This window comes from Pongo pygmaeus, chromosome 19 (assembly GCF_028885625.2).
Source record: "Pongo pygmaeus isolate AG05252 chromosome 19, NHGRI_mPonPyg2-v2.0_pri, whole genome shotgun sequence".
NCBI classification, from domain to species: Eukaryota; Metazoa; Chordata; class Mammalia; order Primates; family Hominidae; genus Pongo; species Pongo pygmaeus.
The window spans coordinates 33,476,482-33,502,858 of NC_072392.2; the positions used below are offsets into that span (position 1 = coordinate 33,476,482).

Genomic DNA, 26,377 nt, shown 5'->3' on the forward strand with positions numbered 1-26,377 from the left:
ACTGAGAAGGAACGCACTGTTGCTAAACAGAATCATAGGATTATGGTCAATTTATAGTCTTTTCAATATGGGATTTGAATGTTCTGATATTAGATACGATGTACATACTTTATTTATATAGTACCTCCCGAGAAGAAAAAAAACCAATATTGGTTTATACAGTATTTGGCATGCTATGCACATATGCAGTGATGTATAGGATGTCAGAGCTAGAAAATAGCTTAGATACGATTTGGATTCAGCGCTGGGCGGGTCCGCCCCCGCCAAGCCCCGCCCCGTCCCCTCCCCCCGCCTCGCCTCGCCTCATCCCGCCCACTCCGCCCCGCCCACTCCGCCCCCCGCCCCCTGCCCCCTGCCTCTCCGCCCCCCGCCCCGTCCCCTCAACCCCGCCCGGCTCCGCCTCCTCCGCTCTGATCCGCCCCGCCCCGTCCCCTTCGCCTGCCCCGCCCCCGAGACATGCGCTGTGCGCCTGGCCGGCGGGGCTGGCTGAGGACTGCGTGTGGAGCTCCGTGGCCGGTGTCTGAAGTCGTCAGTTTACTGCTTGTAAGGAACATAGCGATCACTGGGAACCTGGAAGTAGAGACTCCTTTCTGCCGTCCCTTCGTCCCTCGGGCTGCTGCGAATCCCCCCGCCGGCCTCCAGGACCCCGGGCTGACAGAACGCCCGCACCGGTCCCTCCGCCCCAGGGCCCGCTATGCGCCCGGCATAATGGGAGAAAAATCACAATGGAAAGGCCCAGCCCCTTGCCATGCAGACGGGAAGCTTGGTCGCACGTCTGATCACCCTTACGCCCCTTGGGGCTTCACTCCCTCTTCGCGGGCTCCAACAACCTGGGTCAGGGCCTCCTTGTCCTGCGTGGGCCTCTCGGCCGCAAGAACACAGTCCCGAGCCCCGGCGAGCCCGCAGGCCTCCCACCCTCCGTGCACAGGCTGCACTTCTGCGCCCCAGCACTGCTCCTGCGGGACCATCTGGATCACTTTTCCATTCTGATGACGTCCTGTACTTCGTGGCTGCAGGCTCCTCAAGCCCCAGGTCTGTGCAGAGACGAGCAAAGCTTTCTGGAGCACCCATTTTACTACCAGATTTGGAAGGAACGAAGTTAAGTAATTTCCAAGGTAAGTAATTAAAATTTTACGATGAAAAAGCTAGAAACTCTTCGGCTGGTAATAACTGTCAGACATATCTGTGCCTGAAATGTCAGACTTTTTCTGAGAAAAAAACTGAAAACTTGTTTCCCATTATTTTAAATAGGAAAAATTATAGGGCACAGCAAGTCAATAGAAAAAAACCTACCAATTTCCTAACTCACAGTGTGGCAGTAGATTTAAGTTGCACATAAGTTAGGATGTAAAATGCTTAAATGTTGCCACTTGGTCACCCACATTTGATATGGTTGTTAACATGCAGTTGCCTTAGATGCAGTAGCTGTGGCTTGAGACCAGCAACATCCTTTTGCTGAACCTCCCCTTTGTCACCTGAACCTCCCCTTTGTCAACACATCAAAGCTTTTTAAGTGACTGTCATGATCCTGATGGTCTACCAGTTGTTTCTGGAAGCAACATGTGGCTTTTTCCAGCAAACTATTTAGTTTAAAATGTTGTAATTTTTGAAAGCTCAAACATTATGTCTACAACCATCACCCAAAAAATTTGAGACAGGTTCTTGCTCTTTTGCCGGAACTGCACCATGATAGGGGCTCCAGCGATCCACCTGCTTCAGCCTCCCCAGTAGCTGAGACCACAGGTGTGCGCCACCATGTCTGTTAATTTCTAAATTTTTTGTAGAAACTACATCTCCCCACATTGCCCAGGCTGGTCTCGAACTTCTAGACTCAAGCAGTTTTCCTGCCTTGGCCTCCCAAAGTGCTGGAATTACAGGCATGAGTCACCAACCGCACCCAGCCTGAAAAAAGATTTGTGAGATAAATAGCTGCTATACAGTTTCGATATTAAAAACTAAGATGTGTTCTTCCAGGAAAGTAATAATTTCGGATCTATTCTGTGTCACATCCTGTGTTATGAAATAGATGGCAAAAAAAAAAAAATCCCATTTAATTTAAAGATGGAAGCTGTAACTTCAAGTAAATTTGGAGCTAAGGAGTCCTTTCGGGCTATGACCCCAGAATTCTGGGGTTCTCTGTACCGATTTTTTGCTAGTGTCCACACACAAGCATTCCTTAATGCTGTGTGTTAAACAAATGGACCTTCTTTAACCCCAGATTTCTCTCCATTTACCATTCTGTTTCTCTGCTCCATGCAACTACCTCACCTCATATCCTCTCTTGCACCCACTCCTTTCGAGCTTTCCTCCAGGATACTTTGCTGAAATGACTTTTATCTCAGTCATTTAGCTGCATTTGACACAGATGATACAATTGAGGATTTCCACCCTTTCTTCTGGATTTTAGGGACCTTCTCTCCTGGATTCCCTCTCACCTTTATCTTCATCCTCCTGCTCCTCCTCCACCAGATCTCTAATGATCCTCTCAGAATGATCCCACACAGTCTCATAGCTTTAAATACCATCCATCTGTTGATAACCACTAGGCTTGGGGCCTCTTCCCTGAGGGGAGCACCAAGAGTCATCCCTGACTCTTTTCCCTTCTCCCCCAACCCCCATGCAACCACACGGCAAGTCCTGTGGCTCTTGAGTGCAACCAGCATCCTGATTCACCATCTCCATTTCCACAACCAGTTTCAGTCACCTTCCTCTCCTACTGGTCTACTGCCAAAGATCGTCCAACCTCCCTGCATCCTGTCTTGCCCTGCTACAGTCCAGCCTCCACTCAAGCATCCAGAGTGATCTCTTGAAAATGTTAAAACATGATATAAGCATACCCCCACCCCAGTGTAAACCCTGCCACTGTCTACTCATTGCAGTGAATAAAAGCTCAGACAACCTGGTGCATGCCTCTTCAACCTCATCTCCTACCCTTGCTTGTTCTTGCTATGTGGGTCAGATTTTCTGGTCTGCAGAGCTGAAAACAATCTTAACTGACAAACGCTAGATCATAGACTGTATCTACAGCATAAGGCATGGAAGGAAAAGTCCAAGAGAATGAAGGGCCAGAAAAGTTTGTTTAAAAAAAAAAATAAAAAGCACAGGAAACTGGAAACATAACTAACCTGTATGTATATACTTAAAAGAACATGGTAACAAAATGAACTCTTTAGAAACTGAGCCAACAGACTTGCAAACAAGTAGAAATACCTTTGGTCCTACTCTGAAAACAAAAAGAATCCTTAGTGAGTATACAAGAACAAAAATTGTACACATTTCTGGGTCATAATGCAATAAAACTAGAAATAATCAAAAGAGAATTTAAAGATGTTCAGCTTCCTGAAAATATTAAATTATCCTTTTAAACAAATTAATGCCTACATCAGGGTGCAAATCCAAAACACAAAGACCTTGCCTATAAAAATATATTTTTGCAAACAACAGTGTATCGGGATGTAAGGAGAGAGCTCACTGACTCAGAAGCTCCCAGAGTGACCAGATGTGTTCATGGGAACTGGAGCACTGCCCTGAAGTCATTTGACATCACCTTATTACAAGTAGGAACAGCCATGCTGGGAGATGCTCAGATGCCAGTAATAAGTCAGAGGATTCCCTCCTGAACGGGACCTCCCAGTCCTTTTGGCACAGGGTTCCAGGCGTGACCACAAATCCATCGGTGAGGGCTTTCAAGATCAACCTACCCTCAGGCAGTGGAGTGGAAACTGGCACTAGCAGCTACAGTGGAAAAAATGAACGTCCTCTAAGAATATGTCATCTGCCCCATGCAAAGACTCTGGATCCCAGAAGTCCTCCTGTTAAGGACTTGGAGCCAGACAACTTCATTTCCTGTCACCTGGGCTGCTCTCCCTCTGACAGCTATGGAAATTGGTGAAGCACAGGAACATATTGGAAATGGCAATGATGTGCCATGCCAATGTGTGGAAGTGTACAAGTTAAGTAATATTTTAAAAACAGAACTCACAACAGTTTGCACAATCCGACCAAAGCTCTGTCATGTATGTTCCTAAACAAGTTTGGAAGAGAATTTGGAAATGGCTGAAATTTTTTTATAAAGCTCATGTTTTTAGTTTGTTTAAATGTAAAAGCATACACTTAGAAACAAGTTAGTATGTAAAAATTTTTAATCTTAGCTATCTGGAAGCTTCAAATACCTAGAATGAGGCATTTCCCAAAGGTCTCTGTAACTTGAATTTCACCGTAGTTTGAAAACTCTTGCCCAGCATAATGGCTAACACCGGTAATCACAGCACTTTGGGAGGTTAAGGTGGGCAGATCACTTGAGCTAGGAGTTAGAGACCAGCCTGGGCAACATGGTGAAACCCCATCTCTACAAAAAATTTAAAAATTAGCTGGGAGTGGTGGCACTGCCGATAGATACAGCTACTCAGGAGGCTGAGGTGGGAGGATCCTTGAACCTGGGAGGTCTAGGCTGCAGTGAGCTGTGATTGCACCAGTGTACTTTAGCCTGGGCAATACTGCCAGACCCTGCCACCTCCCCTAAAAGAAAGAAAACTATTAGTTCATAGTGCAGCTGATGAAATAATATGCATCCACAAAGAAAGGGGCAATCATAATATGTATATAATTACTCAGTATTAAAATATTATGTATAGTATTACATATATTGAATACCTATAATGAATGGGGCACTGCTTTAAGCACTTTATACTCATTATCCCACAAGAATTCTCTCTCCAGCAGGTCTTAGTATATTCAATTTAAGGGCTAATTAGTAAGCAATATATAGAATTGAATGAGAAACTACTTAAAACATAGAAGGCTCTCGAAAATACAATGTGGAATGAGTAACGCAAGTTACAGAGATACACAGCACATTTATAGAAAGTGTAAAAACTTACAAAGTTAAACAGTATATTATTTAGGGAAACAATATATTATTTAGAGATATTATTATGTAATAAAAGTATAATGAAAGTCAGGGAAATAATACTTTTTGTAAAGCTTCAGATGAATGATTGTCCCAGATGGGGTTACATTTCAGAAGGGCCAACCATGCAGATGGCTTCAAATGTAGTGGAGTAGGTGATGGGTACAATTATTTATTTTACTTTTATGTGAGTCTGTGTATGTGTGTGTGTGTGTGTAATTTTGTATGTATAAAATAGTTCGTAATAATTTTTTTTTTTGAGTTGGGTTGTTTCTCTGTCTCCCAGGCTGGATTGCAGTAGCATCATCACGGCTCACTGCAGCCTTCACCTCTCAGGCTCAAGTGACCCTCCCACGTCAGCCTCCTGATTACCTAGGACTACAAGTGCACACCACCATGCTTGGCTAAATTTTTTAAATCTTTTGTAGAGATCGGGTCTCACTCTATTGTCCAGGCTGGTCTTGAACTCCTGGCCTCAAACAGTCCTCTTGCCTCAGACTCCCCAAGTGCTGGGATTACAGGGTAAGTTGCTGTGCCCAGCCTAATTTTTTTTTATTTTTAAACAGCTTTATTGAGGAAATATTCACATACCTTATGATCTGCTAGGGTTTAGTATAATCACAGATATGTGCAACCAAAACCGTGGTTAAGTTTACAACATTTTTATTAGTCCTGTACCTTTTAGCTATCACCCTGTTCCCCCCACCACCTACCCCAGCTGTAAGCAACCACAAATCCAGTTTCCATCTCAATAGATTTGTCTTCTCTGGGCATTTCATATAAGTCGATCCATATAAGTGTTTTTTCATGTCTGGCTTCTTCACATTTGTCTCATTCCAGAAGGTGCCTGAATTTTTCCACAACCGTGAATGCTAAGCTGTGGGGTGAATTTTTGGTTCCCAAGTGAATGTGAATGAGGCAGAGTGGAAGGAGAGTTCTTTGACTGAGGGAACGGGACAAGAACCAATGAAAGAAAGAGATCCAGCAGGAGGGGAGGGAGGAAGCGGGGTGGAGAGCTGCTTGAAGCAGATGAACAGAGCTCCAGGCCATGACAGCAGAATAGAAGGTGCAGTGCAGCGGGGTGCAGGTCCTGAGGGGGTGAGAGGGGGAATGTGGAAAACAGCAGGTCATAAACTCTGAATTCCAGCTGCTGGAGCTGTGGGTCCCAGGGGCCTGGTTATCCCCTCACAGGCAGGAGCTGGAAAGTGGGGCGCTGCTCAGGTCCAGGAAGGAAGTGGGTGCACGGGTGGTGTGGACATGTGCATGGAAGCCCACAATGCCCACAACGTGAGGTCAGAACTTCAGGGAGAACCTGCATTTGGGCTCCAGGCTGGTTGGAAGTATTCTTTCATTCAGCAGCCTTCTCATTAAGTGCCTGCTGTGTGACAGACACTGCAGAGCACAGAGATGCAATCTTACCTGTCCCAGCCTTCCAGGCACCAGGGGTGCCACGCGCTTTCAAACAACCAGCTCTCATGTTTCATAGAGCAAGAACTCACTCACTACCACTGGGACAGCACCAAGCCATTCCTTCCAGGGACTTGCCTGGAAGGCTGGGACATGGTTATTTTCCATCTCCCCATGGTTCATGGAACTGTATTCTGCATAGAATGGGCAAAGTGCAACTATCATTGATTAGTAATTGAAGAAACAAAGATTTCACCTTCATGTTTTTTACAAAATGCAATATCTGAGATGTAGCATTCTATATCTTTGGCTTCTTTAATGTTAGCTATACAGACAAAATAGAAAATGAAAAAACCTTCCAATATTAAATATTCACATTGATGTCTGTATTAGTCTATTTTGTGTTGCTATAAAAGAACACCTGAGGCTGGGTAATTTATGAAGAAAAGAGATTTATTTGGCTTATGATTCTGCAGGCTGTACCAGCCTGGCACCACCATCTGTTTCTGGTGAGGACCCTAGGAAGCCTCCAATCATGATGGAAAGGGAAGCGGAGCAAGGAAGAAAGGAGGTGGGGTGCCACATGCTTTCCAACAACCAGCTCTCATGTTTCATATAGCAAGAACTCACTACCACTGGGACAACACCAAGCCATTCCTGAAGGATCTGCCCTCAAAGACCAAACACCTCTCACTAGGCCCCACTTTCAACATTGGGAATCAAATTTCTTTCTTCTTTCTTTCTTTTTTTTTTTTTTTTTTTTTTGAGATGGTGTTTCGCTCTGTCTCCCAGGCTGGAGTGCAGTGGCATGATCTCAGCTCACTGCAAGCTCTGCCTCCCGGGTTCATGCCATTCTTCTGCCTCAGCCTCCCGGGTAGCTGGAACTACAGGTGCTCACCACCATGCCCGGCTAATTTTTTTGTGTTTTTAGTAGAGACGGGGTTTCACCATGTTAATCAGGATGGTCTCGATCTCCTGACCTTGTGATCCGCCTGCCCTGGCCTCCCAAAGTGCTGGGATTACAGGCTTGCACCACCGCACCCATCCTAGGCCCCACTTTCAACATTGGGAATCAAATTTCTTTCTTCTGTTTTGTTTTGTTTTGTTAAAGAGATAATCTCACTCTGTCACCCAGGGTGGAGTGAAGTAGCGCAGTTATAGCTCACTATAGAAGCCATGGCTGAGCTGAGCCATAGCTTACTGTGGCATCCAACTCCTGGAGCTCCAGAGGTCCTCCCACCTCAGCCTCCTGAGTAGCTGGGATAACAGGCTCAATCCACCATGCCCAACTAAGCTTTTAATTTTTTGTAGAGACAGGGTCTCACTAGGATGTCAAATTTCAACATGAGATTTGGAGGGGACAAATATTCAAACTGTATCAATGTCAACAGGTTTTTTTTTCCTCATAAAGAGTATCTATGTGTTAGGAACTTTAGATGTTTAAAAAGTGGTGGGGGGGAAGAAATATATAATAAGGGACACACACTTTATAATTTCCTCACATTTTAAATTACTCCAATAACTAATACATAGATGGATTTATGGGTCTGGAATTTTTTCAGTGAGACATTTGTTTATAATTAAAATGTGGATTTTATCTCCTTATTCCTTTTTAATTCAGTCCCAGGCCTGAGCCACCATCAAAACCTTCCTACATTGAAGCTGGGGTTTTTCCCTGAAAATGTTGCTTGTTAGGAAACAAGGAGGCAGTTGCCTTGAGCCAGCTGACCTCAGCCGCCATGCCGCTCTCACAGAGGAGTGTTATTCAGTGGGAAGTTTTGCTCCCTGCATGGCACCGCAGCCCCTCAGCCATGAACTCAGCAAACACTGTCCCATTTTGCCCCCAGTAACAAGCACAGGGGCACCATCACAGGCTAGTACCCAGTGTGAACTAAGTCTTGGGAACTTACTGGAATTGTTGGAAGATATGTCCCTTTTTAGTAATGCACATGGCTGTAAATATTAGGTACAATTTGATTTCAGACTCAATTCATGATGTGTTTTGGCTCAGCTGTGGCCTGCATATGGTGTTGCTGAAACAGAAATGAAAATGCTGGTGAGCCACAGAAAGAAAAATCCTGTGTTTTCTGAAAGCTTCCAACATCTTTGGCCTTGTTCCTTAATCACCTGGGAGGAAGAGGACCTACAAAAACTGGAAACGCAGTGGCCAGCAACCAGCCCTTGACAGGCTTGCTGAGCTGTGAGGGTCTGGAGGAGGAAGAAGCTCTGCATTGTTTCTGCAGCCCCTGTGCAAAACAATGTTGAATTCCAGCGTGATATTGAAATGAATGTATTTTATTGTAATGTTAAATCTTAAATTTTTTATTAAGTCCTTTGTTCACAAATGGAAACAACAAAATGACAAATTATTTAAATTTTCAGATTTTATAACCTTCCTGTCCTCTAGCAAAAAAAAAAGAAAGAAAGAAAGAAAGAAATTTGATTCCCAATGTTGAAAGTGGGGCCTAGTGAGAGGTGTTTGGGTCTTGGGGACAGATCCTTCAGGAATGGCTTGGTGCTGTCCCGGTGGTAGTGAGTGAGTTCTTGCTCTATGGAACATGAGAGCTGGTTGTTGTGAAAGCGCGTGGCACCCCACCTCCTTTCTTCCTTGCTCCACTTCCCCTTCCACCATGACTGGAGGCAGCCTGAGCTTCGGAAGGGAGGCAGTCCTTTAAGACAGCCGTGTCAAATATAAACAATATGAGCTATGCCTGCCTGTAGTTTTAAATTTTCTACTAGCCAGGTTAAGGAAACTAAAGAGAAACAGGTGGAAGTGATTTGTAATAATATAATTTATTTGACCCAATGTATCCAAAATATTTTAATGTGTGATCAGTATAAAATTATTAATGAAACATTTTACATTTCTTTGTCCTAAATCTTTAAAACTCACTCCATATTTTACACTTCTAGCATATCTCTGTTCAAAGCAGCCAGATTCAAGATGTTCTGAAAGCTCTGACTCCCTGAACTCAGGAAGGTGAAGGGCCTGAACCCCACTTCTCTGCCAGGAGCGAGGGAGCTCCCCCTCCCTACCCACATCTCTTCCCAGTCCCAAAGGAAGAGAGAGTGCCCTGAGAGAGCAGGGGCTGCCAGCAGGAGGTGGCCACAGGTAGGCCACTGCTGCCCATCTGCTGCTTGGTGCGGCCATTCTCCCCGCCAGAGATCAGAGGACAGCAGGGTCCCAGGAGGTGGGACCTGTCCACAGCCTTGACCTCCAGAGTTTAGATTTGGAGGGAATAGATTCCAGACAAACGCCTTACCTTGCTATTTGGCCCTTGCCCTAGTGGTCAGGCTGTCATCTATTTCCTCCTGTGTTGTGCGATACTGTGTGAGTTTTAAGCACATACACGTCTACATGCATTTCTTTATAATTCAAGGGACCCAACTTCTAATAAGGGGAAAAGGAATTCAGTACCTAGACAGTCCCTATAGTGTGCCAGCTAACTTGTAGTCAGCATGTTGTTAATCCTGGCATCCTGTCAGCTCTGGGTGTGTTGGTTAGCTGTTACTGTGTAATGAGCCATCCCAAAACTTATTTAGCTCATGATTGAGCAAGTCAGCAATTTATGACAGGCTCCTGCCATAAATTACTTACTATACATATAAAACCTGCCGTACCTTTGTAAGGTATAGCAATCTTCATGTGTGTGTATGGGAGAAGGGGGTCAGCTGCTGGTGACCAGGAAGCTCTGCTGTTGAGAGTGAGTTGACTGTGGAGTGGGCAACTTTGGTTCTCTTCCCCAAAGTGTTTCATCCTCTAGCAGGCTAACCTGGCCTTGTTGTCATGGAGATGGCAGGGTTCTGAAAGAAAAGGAAGAAGCATTCAAGACGTTTTGAGAGTGGGCCCAAAACTGCCAGGTGGATCCAAGTCTTGGGAAACAGATTCTAACTCTGGATGGGAGCAGCTGTAAAAGTGCATTGCAAAGGGTGTAGACACAGGGAAGGTTGAAGAAACACGTATAAAGCACTCCACATGTTTGGAAATTCTTTTCATCCCATTTTGGTATTTGTAGGCTATTACTGGTCTTCAACACAGACTAAATCAAAATGCTGTGCCCAAAACAACCTCTTACTCTGAAAGCAAGTGATGTAAAGATAGATCTGCTGAAAAGACATTTCCTCCTGCTGCACTTTAGTCAAGCAGCTGAGCACGTCTTGAAGCCGTCCTTTGATTTTAACAGGGCAGAGCTGTTTTCTAAGATGGCCCACCACCCCTCCCCACAAAGCTGAGATGCTGCAATGAGGCAAATCCCAGCAGCACACAAGGAAACCAGGCACAGCTAAGGTTCTCACCCCTGATGCACCATATAATCACCTGGGTGGCAGGGGGCTTTTAAAATTCCCAAAACCCAAATTGCAACAGACCAGTGAAATCAGAATCCCTGGGGTAGGATCCAGACATCCTTGCTGTTTAAAGCTCTCCAACTGGTTACAATGTGTGGCCAGAATTGAGAACCACAGCGTGAAACCAACGTCTTTTGATGAACTAGTAGCAAATGGTTTCTCAAACGAATGTGAAGTCTTTGCTGCTGAGCTGTAGCCTTTCAGTCTTACTTGCGTTATTTACATTATTTACATACTATCTTTTGCAGGACTTGACCTCTGCTCCTTGTTTTGTTTCTGATTCAACTCAATTTCACAAGTACTGAGTGCATATGATGTGCAGAACACCGTGCTAGTTATTGTGGCCTTGGTTTGGGGAGGACTTTGCTGGGAAATAAAATCACATCGTCAGAAATAAGAGTCTTGCTACTTACCAAATTGAGGCAAAAATGGGAAGACCTAGGGGGTCTCACCCAAGGGTTAGGACACTAATAGATACATCAGAATATTACAGTTCATCTGCTGATGCTGTGAATGGAAGTGTTCCACTTTGAAACAAAAAACGCTGCTGTTACTCTGAGATACTAAGTTTTGTGTGCAAATACATGGTATTTAAATATTTTGTTGATATATAACATGCATGTAGAAATACATGCATAAAGCATTCCCGTAAGCTCAATGTATATTATGACAAAATTGATACACGTGGGTAACCAACAAATAGAAGCAGCGTCACTCATGTGGCCCAGAAGCGCTTTCTCCCTCCCTCCTCTTCAAATGTACCAGTGTCTTAACAGCTGACATTACAGATCAGTTTTGTCTTTCTGTGCAAGTCTTTTCGTTACAGAAAAATGTAAATATATAAAAATTGAACAAAATTGTATAATAGAGCCGTGATCCAGCTTCAACAGCTAATAATCATGTGCCATTTTTGTTTCTTCTGTACCACAGCCCTTTCCCTACTACCCTTCATTTTATCTTTTTTTTTTAGTTCTTTTTTGGTGAGGTAAGATACACATGCATTGAAAGGCACAAGTCTTAATTGTACAGCTTTGAAAAATAAATACACCCATATAACCTTCACCTCTTTTCAGAATGGAATATTTCAATCATCCCCAGAAAACACCCTCATGTTCATTCCTAGGCAATTTTTAACTTCCCCAGAGGAAAGTACTGTTGTGGGGGTTTTTTAACCGTAAGTTCATTTTACTTGAAATCATACAATATACATTTTTATGTCCAGCAGTCTCAGCATAATATTTGTGAAACACCTCCATAGTGTGTGTTTTAGTAGTTTGTTCCTTTGTATTGCTGAATAGTATTCTGTTGTATGAATGCACCGTGGTTTGTTCATACATTTCTCTGTTGATGAATATTTGGGTTATTTCCTGTTTTGGGCTATCATAATAGTAAAGGTCTATGAACATTCTTATACAAGTACTTTTTTGTATTGTTTTATTCCTTTATTAGCATTGAAGTGACACATTTTTTCATTTTTTAGCAGTTGCTCCAAGGATTACAATGTGCATCATTAACATTCTCACAGTCTAGAATTAATATTGTACTATTACAGTGAATGTAAAATAGAAAAACTTGCTACAGAATAGTGCCATTTATCTCCTATCCTTTGTGCTGTTGTTGCCATAAATTTTACATCTGCATGGCATAAACCCCATAACACAGTGTTATATTTGCTTTAGTCATAGATCTTTAGATGAAATTAAGAGGAAAAAAAAAGAAAAATATATAATAAATATTTGGAGGGAGATGTTTTGAGGCCACAGAAACATACTGTTTCTTCATCCAAAATTTTTGCATTCGTTGATGACTCTTTCCTGCAGTAATGATTACTGTGGTGTTCTAGTGGTAGTTTTCTGTTTGTGCTCCTTCAACATTTATTACTTGGAATTCTTCTGCAAGGAAGATTTGTCTTTCCTTCCTGATTTATTTAATCTTTTCTATATCAGTATGGACTTGTGGATATTTATTTTATGTTCTTGGTTACAGTTTAGTGCTGTCATAGTTGTTTGCCACTCACATTGTTCCACCTTGAGTCATAGCTCTTCCAGGTTGGCTTCTTTTGACATGTCCCCACCGTTTTATATTTTTTAAAAGCACTTTCTTATTTTCTGGCACTGCAAGTTGCTCTAATCTCATCTCGTGTTTTTCATGGCAGGCCTAGAATTAGTCATTTCTCCAAGAAGCCTTGGTTTCTTTTATAGGAGAATGGTATTTAGAAACCAGGATCTGGGTACTGGGTGTGCTCATTAATACTGGGATATCACTGCTTCGAGGCCCTCTCAGCATAGTTTGGAAACACGTGAATGTTTCCAAACATGTATGCATGAATACAAACTCAGCATCTACCTATCTACATCTGTCCATCTAAACAGATACATTAAAAGAGACATGGGTTCATACTGACATTCCTAAGTCCAGTACAGCACCTTAGGGTTTATTCTAGCATTCTCCCTTTGTTTATTTATATCTCTTTCACCTAAAGAGAGAAACTGGGCTCTAATTTTCTAAAATATATTTGCTAACATGGAAAATCATTTCAGAATTGCTAACCCATATCCTGAAACAAATTTGCCAACCAGAATACACTATGTTTGTGTGCAGTTCTTGAGTCTTACAGTATGCAGTCAAAACAGTATTTTCCAAGGTTACTTAGGTGAAGACTTTTTTCCCCCACATTCTTCAATATGGGTTAGTCAATATTTTTAATTCAGTAAAATTCATTTGTCACCAACTGCATTCCATCTGACCCACCCACCATCTTTGTTGATTTTTAAATTTATATAGAATAAAACTCATTCTTTGTAACATACAGTTTCATGAGTTTTGACAACTGTATAGAGTTATACATTCACGTTCACAGTAACAGAACTGTCTCATCACCTCTAAGATTCTCTATTCTTGACGCCTCTTTGTAGTTAACCCCTTCCCCAACCGCATTATTTGGCAACCACTAATCATTTTCTATCCCTATAATACTACCTTTTCTAAAATATCATATAAATAGAATTATAGAACATATACAACACAGATGAATCAATTGGTTGTTTGTTGTTGTTGAGTTGTCAAGAATCGCTTGGCGATATATGTGAGAGTTTATTTTGGGGCTCTCTAGTCTATTCTGTTGGTCTATATGTCTGTCTTTATGCCAGCACCACATTGTTTTGATTTCTGTAGCTTTGTACTAAGTTTTGAAATCAGGAAGTATGAGTCCTCCAACATTGTTCTTTTTCAGGATTGTTTGGACTATTCTGGATCCTGAAATTTTATATGAATTTTAGGATGAATTTTTCTGTTTTGCACAGGACATCATTGGGATTTTTACATTCTTGGTTTAGTTAATTCCTAAGTATTTTATTCTTTTTGATGCTATTGTAAATAGAATTTTCTTAATTTCCTTTTCAGATTATTCATTATTAGTATTTAGAAACACAGCTGATTTTTGTGCACTGATTTTGTATCCTACCATTCAGCTGAATTTGTTTATTCTAACAGGAGTGTGTGTGTGTGTGTGTGTGTGTGTGTGTGTGTAATCTTTAGGGTTTTCTACATCTAAGATCATATCATCTGCAAACAAATATAATTTTACCTCTTTCTTTTCAGTTTGGATGCCATTTGTTTCTTCTTCTTGCCTAATTGTTCTGGCTAGAACTTCCAAGCCATTTTGAATAGAAGTGGTGAAAGCAGGTCTCCTTGCTCTGTTCCTATCTTAGTAGAAAACCTGTCAGTCTTTCACCATTAAGTATGATGTTAGTGTGTGTTTTTCATATATGATCTTTATTATATTGAGGTAGCTTCCATCCCCTCTGCATTTGCTGAGTGTTTTTTCATGGAAGGGTATTTAAATTTTGTCAGATGCTTTTTCTACATCTGTTGAGATAATCATGTGATTTACCACTCCATTCTCCTAATGCAGTGATGTTTGAATGTTCAACCATCCTTGCATTCCAGGAATAAATTTTACTTGGTCATAGTGTATAATTATTTTAATATGCTGCTGAATTTAGTTTGTTGGTATTTTGTTGAGGATTTCTGCATTGATATGCATCAGGGAAGTGATACGTGTCTCTAGTTTTCTTGTCTACTTTTTTTCTGACTTTGGTATCAGGGTAATGCTGACCTCATAGAATGAGTTTAGAAATGTTCTCTGATTTCCAGTTTTTTAGAAGAGATGGATTAGTGTTATTTAAATGTTTGATAAGATTCACCAGTGAAGCCATCTGATTCAGGGCCTTTCTTTGTCAGAAAGTTTTTGATGACTGATTCAGTCTTCTTAGTAGTTATGGGGTCTATTCTAATTTTCTGTTTTTTCATGATTCAGTCCTAGTAGGTTTTGTATACCTAAGAACTTGTCTATTTTATCTAGACTGTCCTATTTCTTGGCAAACAGTTGTTTATAATACACCTCTTATAATTCTTTATTTCCGTAGAATTCGTAATAATGCCCCACTTTTATTTTTGGCTTTGAGTCTCTTTTTCTTAGTCAATCTAGCTAAAGTTTTGTCAGTTTTGTTCACCTTTTCAAAAACCAACTTTTGGTTTTGTTTATTTACTGATAAGGAGGGATTTATTTCTGTCATATACTGTTGGTTGTTTATATGCTTTATAGCTTTTTTGTTCTTCATTTCCTGCATACTGTATTCTTTTGTATTTAATTGATTTTTGGTAATGAAATGTTTTAATTTCCTCATTTCCTTTTGTATATGTTCTATTGTGTGTGTGTGTGTGTGTGTGTGTGTGTGTTTGTGTACCACCATGAGATTACATTTAACTTGCAAGTTTATTTATTTTATTCAATTGTATAAACATACTGTAATTTATTTATCCATTCTGCCCTTGATGGTCCTTTGGATTTTTTTTAATTATTGGACTTTTTTTTAGAGCTGTTTTAGATTTACATGAAAAATGAGTGGAAAGTACAGGGAGTTCTCATATATCCAGTTTCCTGCCCACATGCCCTGTTGTTACCCTTACAGTCTTGCCTTGTGGTACATTTGTTACAGATGATGAACAATGTAGAAACATTATTATTAACTAAAATTCACTAGAAGTCACTCTTTGTGTTGTACCTTCTATAATTTTGAGAAATGTGTAATGACATGACATGTATCCATCATTAATGCAGCATGCAGAATAGTTTCACTGTCTTAAAATATCCCTTGTGCCTCAGCTACTTGTTCCTTTTTTTCACCCTCCCCCTCCCACAACCCTGGCAACTACTGCTCTCTTTACTGTTTCCATAGTTTTGCCTTTTACAGAATATCATGTGGTTGGAATTCTATGGTACATAGCATTCAAGTGGGCTCCTTTTACTTACCAATATGCATCTAAGTTTCCTGTGTGTCTTTTCATGGCTTGTTAGCTCAGTTTTAAATCAAGGAATAATAGTTCATTGTGTGAATCCACAACAGTTTATCCATTCACCTACTGAAAGGCATCTTGATTGCCTCCAAGTTTTAGCAGTTATGAATAAAGCTATCATAAACATTTACATGGAAGTTTTTGTGTGGATATAAGTTGTCAGCTTACATATGATAAGTGTATACTTCACTTTATAAGGAACTGCCAGGCCAGGCACAGTGACTCATGCCTGTAATCCCAGCACTTTGGGAGGTTGAGGTGAAAGGACTGCTTGAGCCCAGGAGTTCATGACCAGCCTGGGCAATATAATGAGACCTAATCTCTACAAAATAAATTTAAAAATGAACCATCTGTGGTGGTGCCTGTTGGTGTTAATATCATTGTTATGCAACCTGCTCTAGGAAATGATGATCCTGTATTCTCTAAGATGAACCTAATGAGAACCACTCAAGTCAGTAGTCACAACCCATCATTAGCAGAAGCTCAGAAAATAAGATGTTAAATGCCTGGCCATTAAGTTTTCTTATCTTTATTTCTATAGAATCATCACCCCTGCCCCATAAACATGAAAGAAAAGACAAGAGAAGCACCCCAGAAGAGAAGGGGAGAAGTGCCCCAGAAAAAATCATACAGTCTCTGAAGTTTGCCCAGGTGGGCCCAGGCCAGCCAGCCTCTCCTCTGGTTGCCCAGCCAGCTACAGGCTGTCATTTAACCTTCCGCCCAGCATGCTTTTGAGTGTGCAGAAGTGCTGCATGCCCAAACATGCTGTGCACACAGAGCAGCTCTTTGTATCCCACTCCTGGCCGATCTCCTGCATCATCTCATTGAGCTTCATTGAACTCCACAGTCTGCATGCTCTGTGGAACTCAGGGTCTTCATTTTGCATGGAACTCAGGGTCTTCATTTTCCATGGAACTCAAAGTCTTCTTGCTGTGTGGAACTTGGAGTCTCCTGGCTCCATGGAACTCAGGGCCTTTGTGCTCCATGGAACTTGGGGTGTGTGTGATTCATGGAACTCAGAGTCCTTGTGCTCTGTGGTACTCAGAGCCTGTGTGCTCTGTGGAACTCGGGGTCTGCATGCTCCGTGGAAAGCACCAGGATGCACTTGACCCCCTACACCCACACACACATCCTTCATTTTATTCCTGGCCCTCACCTGTCCACCCTGTGAGGCTTCTTCACCCCCACTCTCCTTTGAGCTCATGCCGGGTCTTTTGCACTGGCCTGAAGCATGGGTGTTGGTAGGAGGGAGTGGCTGAGGTCATGCCTGCAGGCAAATTCTGCTAGTGTCGCACCTGATGGAGCTGCCTGGGGAGGATGTTTCCTTGGAGGACGCGCCCTGGCAGCCACTGGCTTCTTATGGTGCCTGCACTGCTGCTGCTGCCATGGGGGCGCCACAGGGCCACACTGGGGGCTGTTCTGGAATTGGTGGTTTTCATTTCCAGGTTAGGTAGGGACTGGCAGGCACCTTGGCTGTCCTTGTGGCTTCTGCCCTGACCCTGGTCCTACCCAGGCTGCCGATTTTCCGGGCTGCTGCTCTTCCAGGAGGAAGTAAAGGTGGGAATGGCTGAAACCTCAGCTTTGGATTCGCAGAGACCCTAAGCTGTGTCATGCAGAAAGGGAAAGGATTGCAGATGGTGATGGCATCAGCTGAAGGCAGGGGATTCACTGTGATGCTGGAGCCGTCCACGCTGGGATGTTTGCATACAGTCCAGGTTCAATTCGGTGGCCCATCAGCGGGTCCTGGATTCAGTCTCACTCGCAAGCCATGGACAACATGAGCTCAATTTGCCAGGACTCTTGGGGTTAGGGAGAGCTTAGCGTCCGGGTGGCTCTGGTTCCTTCTCATGCTGAAATTCTGCTGGTGTTCCTCCATGGGGCCCTTGTGGGTTTTTCTGAGGTGCCCCTCTTGCTGGAGTCGAGGATGAGAAATGTTTTCAGTGGGTTTTCACCCTCCACACATATGTAAGAGGTGTTGTGTTTCATTCCTGTCAGTATTCATTGCTGCAGCTTCCTGAAGTTGTGTCCGTTAAAAGGCAGGGACCCAGTGTCCAGGCTACAGAGGGTGACTCCAGGTTCCACAGCACCACTGTGGACCAGTGTGCCTATGGCCTTAGGAGAATTCCCAGATAGCACAAGGGGGCTGCCCCAGAGGGTGTTCAGCTTGTTGCCAACAGTTACTGAAGCCAGAGTCTGCAACCTTAATGTTCAGGTGAAGCAGCCAGAAACAGGTGTTCTGGCTTTAGGTCCCTGTGGACAATGCCATTCTCTCCTTCCCAGGCTACTGATGTCCTGGGTTGCTCCTCTTATGGTAGAAGCTCAAGATGGAATGGCTGGAGCTTGGCTGCCTCCGGTTAGAGCCTGAGCTCTATATTGCCGACATCACCCGGCAGAATTCCTCATGGGCCCCTTTTGTTGTGGGTGCGACTGCTGGGGCCAGGGTTGTCGTGGGTAGTAAAGGTATTTACCAAGACAACTGTGAGTAAAGAATGGCAAGTTTATTACAGAAACTATGAAAATACATTGCAAGAATGCAACATGCAGCACAGCAGAGAAGGGGCTGTCTGCAAAGATAAAGGGCTGGAGGGAAGTTTTCTAAGGTTGTGCTGGATGTGGCTATGTGCAGGTGAGCTTGTGCTATATGCTAAGAATATGTTGGAATAATTTTAACTGCCAGGGGTTTCCTCTTCTGGTGCCTGAGGGAAACGCCCTGCTGCTTTTAGCTGTCTTGTAACCCACACGCCTTTTCATTTCTGAAGTTGCAAGATAACGGCTGTGGTTTTTCACACAAAAGGGTTGCAGACTGGGTTAGGTCCATGTTCTGCCAACCTGGCTCTTTCCCAGTTTCAGTTAACTTGGTGGTTTACTAGAGCCCCACACCTTTCTGTTTCATATGGCCATGATCCAGCAGGTAATCCATTACCTCCCCTCCACTAGAGAGCTCCATGGCCAGGGGTAATCCTCACTTCTCTGCTAGAGTGCTCCATGGCCAGGAATAATCCTTACCTCTCCTCTGCTAGAGTGCTCCATGGCCAGGGGTAATCCTCACCTCTCCTCCGCTAGAGTGCTCCATGGCCAGGGGTAATCCTTACCTCTCCTCCGCTAGAGTGCTCCATGGCCAGGGGTAATCCTTACCTCTCCTCTGCTAGAGTGCTCCATGGCCAGGGGTAATCCTCACCTCTCCTCCGCTAGAGTGCTCCATGGCCAGGGGTAATCCTCACCTCTCCTCCGCTAGAGTGCTCCATGGCCAGGGGTAATCCTCACCTCTCCTCCGCTAGAGTGCTCCATGGCCAGGGGTAATCCTCACCTCTCCTCCGCTAGAGTGCTCCATGGCCAGGCAGTGTTTCCTGCGTCCAGAGCACCTCAAACAATTTCAGTGTTGTGGTGACTCAGGGCCTTCACCATACAGACTTGGCAGCATAGTCTAGAGGCTGGAGGGGCTCTGTGACTCCTATTAATGACGGTCACTGCCACGGTTTCCCCAAGTAGGATGTGCCGGGAGAACTGCTCCATGTTGGCTCAGCAGAATGTTATTATAGGTAGCTCAAAAAGAGAGGGAACAGGGCTTCTCTAGATTATTTCAGGGAACAGCTATTATTTGAATGTTAATTTAAGACTATTTTATCAATTAAAAATGTAAGACCCAAGAAACTTCATTTAGGAAGAATGAATAAATTGAATGAATACTGTTAAACTTTATTCTTCTTTCAACAAATATTTTCTGCTCCTCTCTATGAGTCAGGCACTGTGCTAGATACCATAACATAGAAACATAGCGTCAATCAAATATGGTGTGGGTACTGTATGTCAAATTTAAAAATAAAATAAAAGTGCTATATAAGAAAACTCTCAGTGCCCTGGAGGCAGGGTCCAGAGACATATCCTGTGGATGACTGGGGCTGAAGTTTAAGGGATGAGCGTCGGTGATGAGACGGATGGGAGAGGGCCCCTAGGAAAAGCGTCTTCAGGCAATTGTGGTTCAGTGAGCTGCAGCCGTCGCGGCAGGAGAGTGAGGAGCACGGCCTATCTGGTGATTTGCTGTGGTTATGTTCTGTAAACTTGCCTCCGGGTCCTGAAGTATTGCTTCTGGGGAAACACAGGGTAAGGTTCCTGCAAGCCTCTGGTTGCAATATTTTCAACTGCCAAGGCACCATTCATGTTCCATGGCTTCATTTTCCAACATCCCTGTAAAACAAGCCAGTCCCATCAGTGTTGAAAACTGCTCTCCACATACCCTTTTCCCGTAGAGTACTTCCTGATCTACAGAGCTGCCGCTGCTGAAAAGCTAACACTTTCCATGCCATGCTGCCTTTTGAAAGGCGCCAGCCAGGCAGCATTAGCTAAGGCCGCTTTTTGGCTCTCCTCACAACAGTGCTGCCCGCTGTGCTCTCATTGGTCATCATCTCATGAAGTCACAAATGTAGCTGCTTTTCCATGGTTTCGCCACACACCAGTGGTGTTAGTTTTGCACTTTCCCGAGCAGCCTCGTGTACAGGTTGGTGAAGCTCCCCTTCCTCTTTCTGGATGCACTGTAGTGCTTGTCATTAGCGTTGAACTCACAATTTGCAGCACTAGAACCCACACCTGAACCAAGCTTGGCTAACAAGCGTTTTCTCTGTAAGGCACATCACAGCCTTCTTGCTCATAAGGACACTAGACAGCGCTTCAGCATTATGCTTAGAGGCCGTTTCAAACTGTGAAATCTCCAACAACAAGCTCAAAACTGCAAAAAAAGTGGTACTATATAGACCATGAGAAGACTGGTTTGCAGGTTGAGAGTAGGAACAAGAAGGCAGCATGGGGCCCTGCATGGCCTCCGCTGGGAGGCCGATGGCTCAAATTGTTGCCCTGCTCTGCACATGTTTTCCTGTGATTGTGAAAGCAACACGAGTATTGATTTGGGGGTTAAAAATACATTTTAACAAGCAAACAAGTTCACAAATATGAAATAGTGGCTAGTGAGGACCACCCCCATGCGGGAGCTGCAGACAGAGGCTGTTGTGAGTGCGAGGTTTGCTCCTATCCCTGGAGCTTCTGGTTGCCACCAGCACCTTGTAAGCCAGGGAGTGGTGTCACTTGTACTGTAGCAAAAGCACCTTTTCTCAATGTGAAGTATGGCTTGAAGAGAGGAAGATGGAAGACTGGCTGGAAGATGGCTGTGTTAGGGGTGAAGCAAGGATGGGGGTGGATTGACCAAGCTGGGCCAGAGGTCCGAGGGGCTGATCCAAGAGCCCTGTGTGCCTGTGAGTCCTGGCGGAGTGGCCGTGCATGGTGACAGGAGGCATCTAGGACAGCACCCACGTTCCCGCCTGAAGCACATGAGGGTGGATGACAGGGTTCGGGGCCCTAGCCTTCAAGTCAGACACACCTGAGTTCAAATCCAGACTCCACCACTGACTGGCTGTGTAGCCTTAGACATGTTCCTTCACTTCCCTAAGCGTCCATTTTCTCATGTCCAATACATAGATTACTATGCCATAGGAATATTAAATAACTCAGTGATTTTGAGGTTAAAATGAGTGCTGGTGCTTTTTATTGAAATAAAGAAAATGGGAAAAGAAGCAGCATTTGAGGTGTGAAGGGGGGGAATCTGGGCATGGGGAGTTGGATGTGCCTGTGGACTTCCATGGACAAATGTCCAGCAGCCGTCTGGTGTGCTTCCGGGATGCTGGGGCCAGGACGTGGGGCCGCAACATACAGACCTGGAAGTTACGAGCAGGCAGGCAGCTGCTGCAGCTGTGAAGAGCAGGCAGTGCAGGATCAGAGGCCCAAGGGTAAAGCCTGGGGAATGCCAGCATTTAGGAAGAGGCCGCTGGAGATCAGGAAAGAGCAGCAGGAAAAGCAGGAGGGTGTGGAGGGATGGGAGGTGCAGCAGGAGGGTTTCCAAGAGGGAGGGGTAGGAGTCGGTGTTCTGTGGGCATGGACTGGAAGTCGTAGCACTTTTGAACTGTAGGGACCTAAGACATCTTTTAGTCTAATCCCCTTATCTATCCTGAAGAAGAAATCATGATTCCAAGGTGATGTGAGTTGCTTGCTTTAGGTCACACTGATTTCACATTGGGATACTTCGATTTCTAATGAGTAATAAAATATTTAATAAATATTCTCGAATTTGGTATTGCTCCTATTCAGTCACACTGGATATTTTCCCAATTTGATGAAACTGAGATTTTAACAACTGTTAACCATTCCATGTACTAAGATGCTTATAGTCAAACTGTGCCTCTTAAACATATTTTTATTGTATATTTAATAAATTTTGCTATAAAAATAAGGTTAAAAAACTCATAACTCATCAAACTGCATTTTAATTATAGTAAACACAAATTACACTGAAGCGGGAGAGTTCCCTGGCCCCCCTCACAGGACGTGTGACAAGGTAGTGTGGCTCTCTGCCTATTCAAACCCCTTACGGGAGGGGGATCACGCACAGGGACAGGTGCAGGAGCCCAAGTGGGTGTGTGCTACAGTGTGCTCTTTTAGCCTTGGCATCTGTGGACGGCTTGAGTGTTAACCAGCTCAGTGGACCCTCAGCCTTTCTGCAAAAGCAGAGGGTCATTGTGACAGCTTTCTGTATCCCAAGCTCTTGTCCAGCATCCTGGAAGAATCAGGTCACACACAGACTTGAAGGATAAATGCAGGGGTTTCTTTGAGGGGTAGAAGTGGCTCTTAGTAGGGATGGATGGGGAGCTGGAAAGGGGGATGGAGTGGGAAGATGATCTTCCCCTGGAGTTTGGCCATCCAGCAGCCAAAATCCTCTCTGACCACCCCCAGCTGAACTCCTCTCAGCATTCAGGTGTTCCTCATCTTCCTGCTTTCTCTGCCACACCATTCTGCTGTTTGTCTGCTTTTCTCTTCATCTCTTCATCTGCTCCTGGAGCCTGGGGTTTGGGGTTTATATGGGTACAGGATATGGGGGTGTGGTGGGCCAAAGGGCAACTTGTGGGTACGAAAACAGAAATGCCTGTTCCCAGTTAGGGCCATGGGTCTCCAGGCTTGAGGGTGGGGCCTTTGCTGGGGAGCCACCCTCTTCTATGCAGTATTTCCCTGTCTCTTTTCCATATCAATACCTCAATAAAATTTAGTTTTAAAAAATAGCACAAGTAAAAAGTTTGGCTATTTAAACTAAAAAGTAATTATGTCCTAAATTATTTTGTATACAAAGACCTGAGGATTTGAAATATTTTAATAATTGGAGCTTGTCTCTCCTTTGAGGGCACCACTTGCCCCGATCCCTCTTGGTTTCCCCCACAAGGTAGCAGGAGTGCCCATGAATGAACGTGGGTGAAATCATTGGATACAGATAGTAAATACATTCTATTTCCTGAAAAATATTACCTAACTACATGTCTAGATATGGAATTGCATTTTCAAGCCAAGTTGGAATTACAAATTGTAGCCCATTTGAAAATGCAAACAAATGTGTGACATATACACCCAGAGGAAAAGAAGTCACAATTATGAAAGAACAAAGTGGAAAAATATCTCTTTCATGTAAGATTGAGCATTTTGGTTGATACTGTGATAAAAAATCTTGTGATTGATTCTCTTTTGCATTGGTTTTTAGTGTCATTTGCCCTCTGCCCAACTCAGATAAAATTGTATATGATGTAAATAGCAGGAAACTATAAATGGTGATATTGTCCTGAAAGGAAGCCACTTCATTTTTCAAAGATTTCTTCTGCGGCAGGGATCTAGGAGTGTGCAGTGATGGAGTTTTGCATTTCTAGAGGAAAGAGCAGGCGGGGGTGTGTGCAGCCGGAAAGGGAGGTGTCTAGGTTCCAAGGGTAAATCCCACCCCCTTAGAGGGGATTGGAGAGCCTGGGAAAGAGGCTGGGCTGCCTGTGATCCCCACCCCACACCCTGCCTCCTACAAGCCCCCTAGAAGGTCCACACTTTGAGTTGTCAGCCAGAGACAGTAACTCAAAACCTTGGCTTTGGGCAGCCAGAAGCCGGGAAATGGGGGAGAGGGCAGGCCTAGACACCAGGGATGAAAATAAAATGAATATTGAAAATTACATACATGTAATGTTTCATATATTCCATATATTTTAATATAAATGCCAGAGGTTTTTGAACCAGAGTAACTCCATCTTGAATAGGGGCTGGGTAAATAAGGCCCCACCCTCAAGCCTGGAGAATCTTGAATAAGGCTGAGACCTACTGGGCTGCATTCCCAGGAAAGTAGGCGTTCTAAGTCACAGGATGAGATAGGAGGTCAGCTCAAGATACGGGTCACAAAGACCTTGCTGATAAAACAGGTTGCGGTAAAGAAGCCAGCCACAACCAAGATGGTGATGAAAGTGGCGTCTGGTTGTCCTCATTGCTCATTACACGCTAATTATGATGCATTAGCATGCTAAAAGACACTCTCACCAGCACCATGAGAGTTTATGAATGCCATGGCAACGTCAGGAAGTTATCCTATACGGTCTAAAAGGGGGAGGAACCCTCAATTCCAGGAATTGCCCACACCTTTCCTGGAAAACTAATTGATAATCCACCGCTTGTTTAGTATATAATCAAAAAGTAACAATAAGTACAAGCAGTTGAGCACCCCATTCCACTGCTCTGCCTATGGGGTGGCCATTCTTTTATTATTATTATTATTGTTATTATTATTATTATTATTATTATTATTCTTAAGACAGAGTTTCACTCTTGTTGCCCAGGTTGGAGTGCAATGGTGTGATCTCAGCTCACTGCAACCTCCATCTCCTGGGTTCAAGTGATTCTTCTGCCTCAGACTCCTGAGTAGCTGGGAATACAGATGCCCGCCACCACACCCAGCTAATTTTAATATTTTTGGTAGAAACAGGGTTTCTCCATGATCTCAAACTCTCGACCTCAGGTGATCCACCCACCTCCTCGGCCTCCCAAAGTGCTGGGATTACAGGCATGAGCCTCCGTGCTTGGCCACTGGAGTGGCCATTGTTTTATTCCTTTACTTTCTCTAATAAACTTGCTTTCACTTTATGGATTTGCCTCGAATGCTTTCTTGCACGAGATCCAAGAATTCTCTGTTGGGGCCTGGAACAGTGCCCCTTCCCAGTAACATAAATATGTAATAAAACAAAGGTCCATAACTTGACCCAATTGGAAACACAAAATTTACTATAAGGATTTATATGACAAAGGGATAAAAGGGGCCATGATTGGCTTTTGTGCCTGTGCAGCATGGGCTCCAGATTAACAAATGTTAAAATGCACCAATTGACAAAGCTTCATGAACTTAGTCAATGCTGGGACTCAAGTTACAGTTATACCTGTGAATCTCACTAAATTTAAACACTGCAATGCCTGTAATCCTGGGAAAATAACTATAGAGGAAAAATAGCCATGCTTTATTTTAACTGTAGTTTTGCCTAAATTTTGCATAGGCATAATACTCGTTGCCCTAAAACATGCTCTAACACAATGAATAATAGATATGATTCAATTAAGTCTTTGGCACTTGCAAATTGGCTTGGACCTTGGAGGTCCCCAGTAAAAATAGTTAATATTGCTATAACTATGAGACAAATTGTACCTTGCAGGTCCCCAGTTAAAATAGTTAATATGACTCTACGTAAGTTATAGCAAGATGTGTTAGTCTGCTAGGGCTACCAGACACTGGGTGACTTTAACAATAGAAATTTATTTTCTCCCTGTTCTGGAGGCTGGAATTCCAAGACCAAGGTGTGGGGTATTTGGTTTCTCTGAGGCCTCTCTCCCGACCTGAAATGACCTTTCCTATGAGCACACCCAGCACTGAGGTCTCTTTATGTCTCCAAATTTCTTCTTTTATAGCGACACCTGTCATGTTGGATTAGGGCCCACCTTAATGGTCTCACTTTAACTTAACCACACCCTTTAAAGGCTGTATCTGTAAATTCAGGCACATTCTGAGGTACTGGGGTAAGGGCTTCAGTATGTAATTTTGGGAGAGACACAATTCAGATGTACAGGACCTTCAAGTTTAAAACTTAATATATAAAACCTAATTAATAAAAGGGTGATTCTCTCTACTGCTTCTCCATTTGACAGCTCAGTCTTGCCTCTGCTTAAGCCTGGAAAAAAATAAATGGTGCTTCACGGTGGATTACTACAACCTTAACATTGTAATCCTTTCATTAAGACCCCAACACCCAGTATTATGGAACTTACTGACCCCATCCAATCAACAACTGGTAAATATTGTGCTGTTATAGATTCAGCTATCATGTTCTGTTCAGTGCCTATTTCAATAGTCTCTCTGCCTTAATTCACCTTCACCTGCAGTGGGACACAGTACTTCTTCTCTAGGCTACCCATGGGTTATCCCAACAGCGTTGCCACCACATACAATCTTCATAGAGCCCTTAACTGCACCCAGCT

At 43.6% G+C, this 26,377-nt stretch overlaps 1 protein-coding gene and 1 pseudogene across 1 annotated transcript in view; both read left to right on the plus strand.

Moving 5' to 3' along the window:
* LOC129017989 (protein FAM182B-like) overlaps positions 1-26,377 on the plus strand; it is a 789,280-nt gene that overhangs the window by 292,904 nt on the left and 469,999 nt on the right. The window lies entirely within an intron of this gene.
* LOC134738780 (putative uncharacterized protein LINC02693) lies at positions 463-24,997 on the plus strand (annotated as a pseudogene).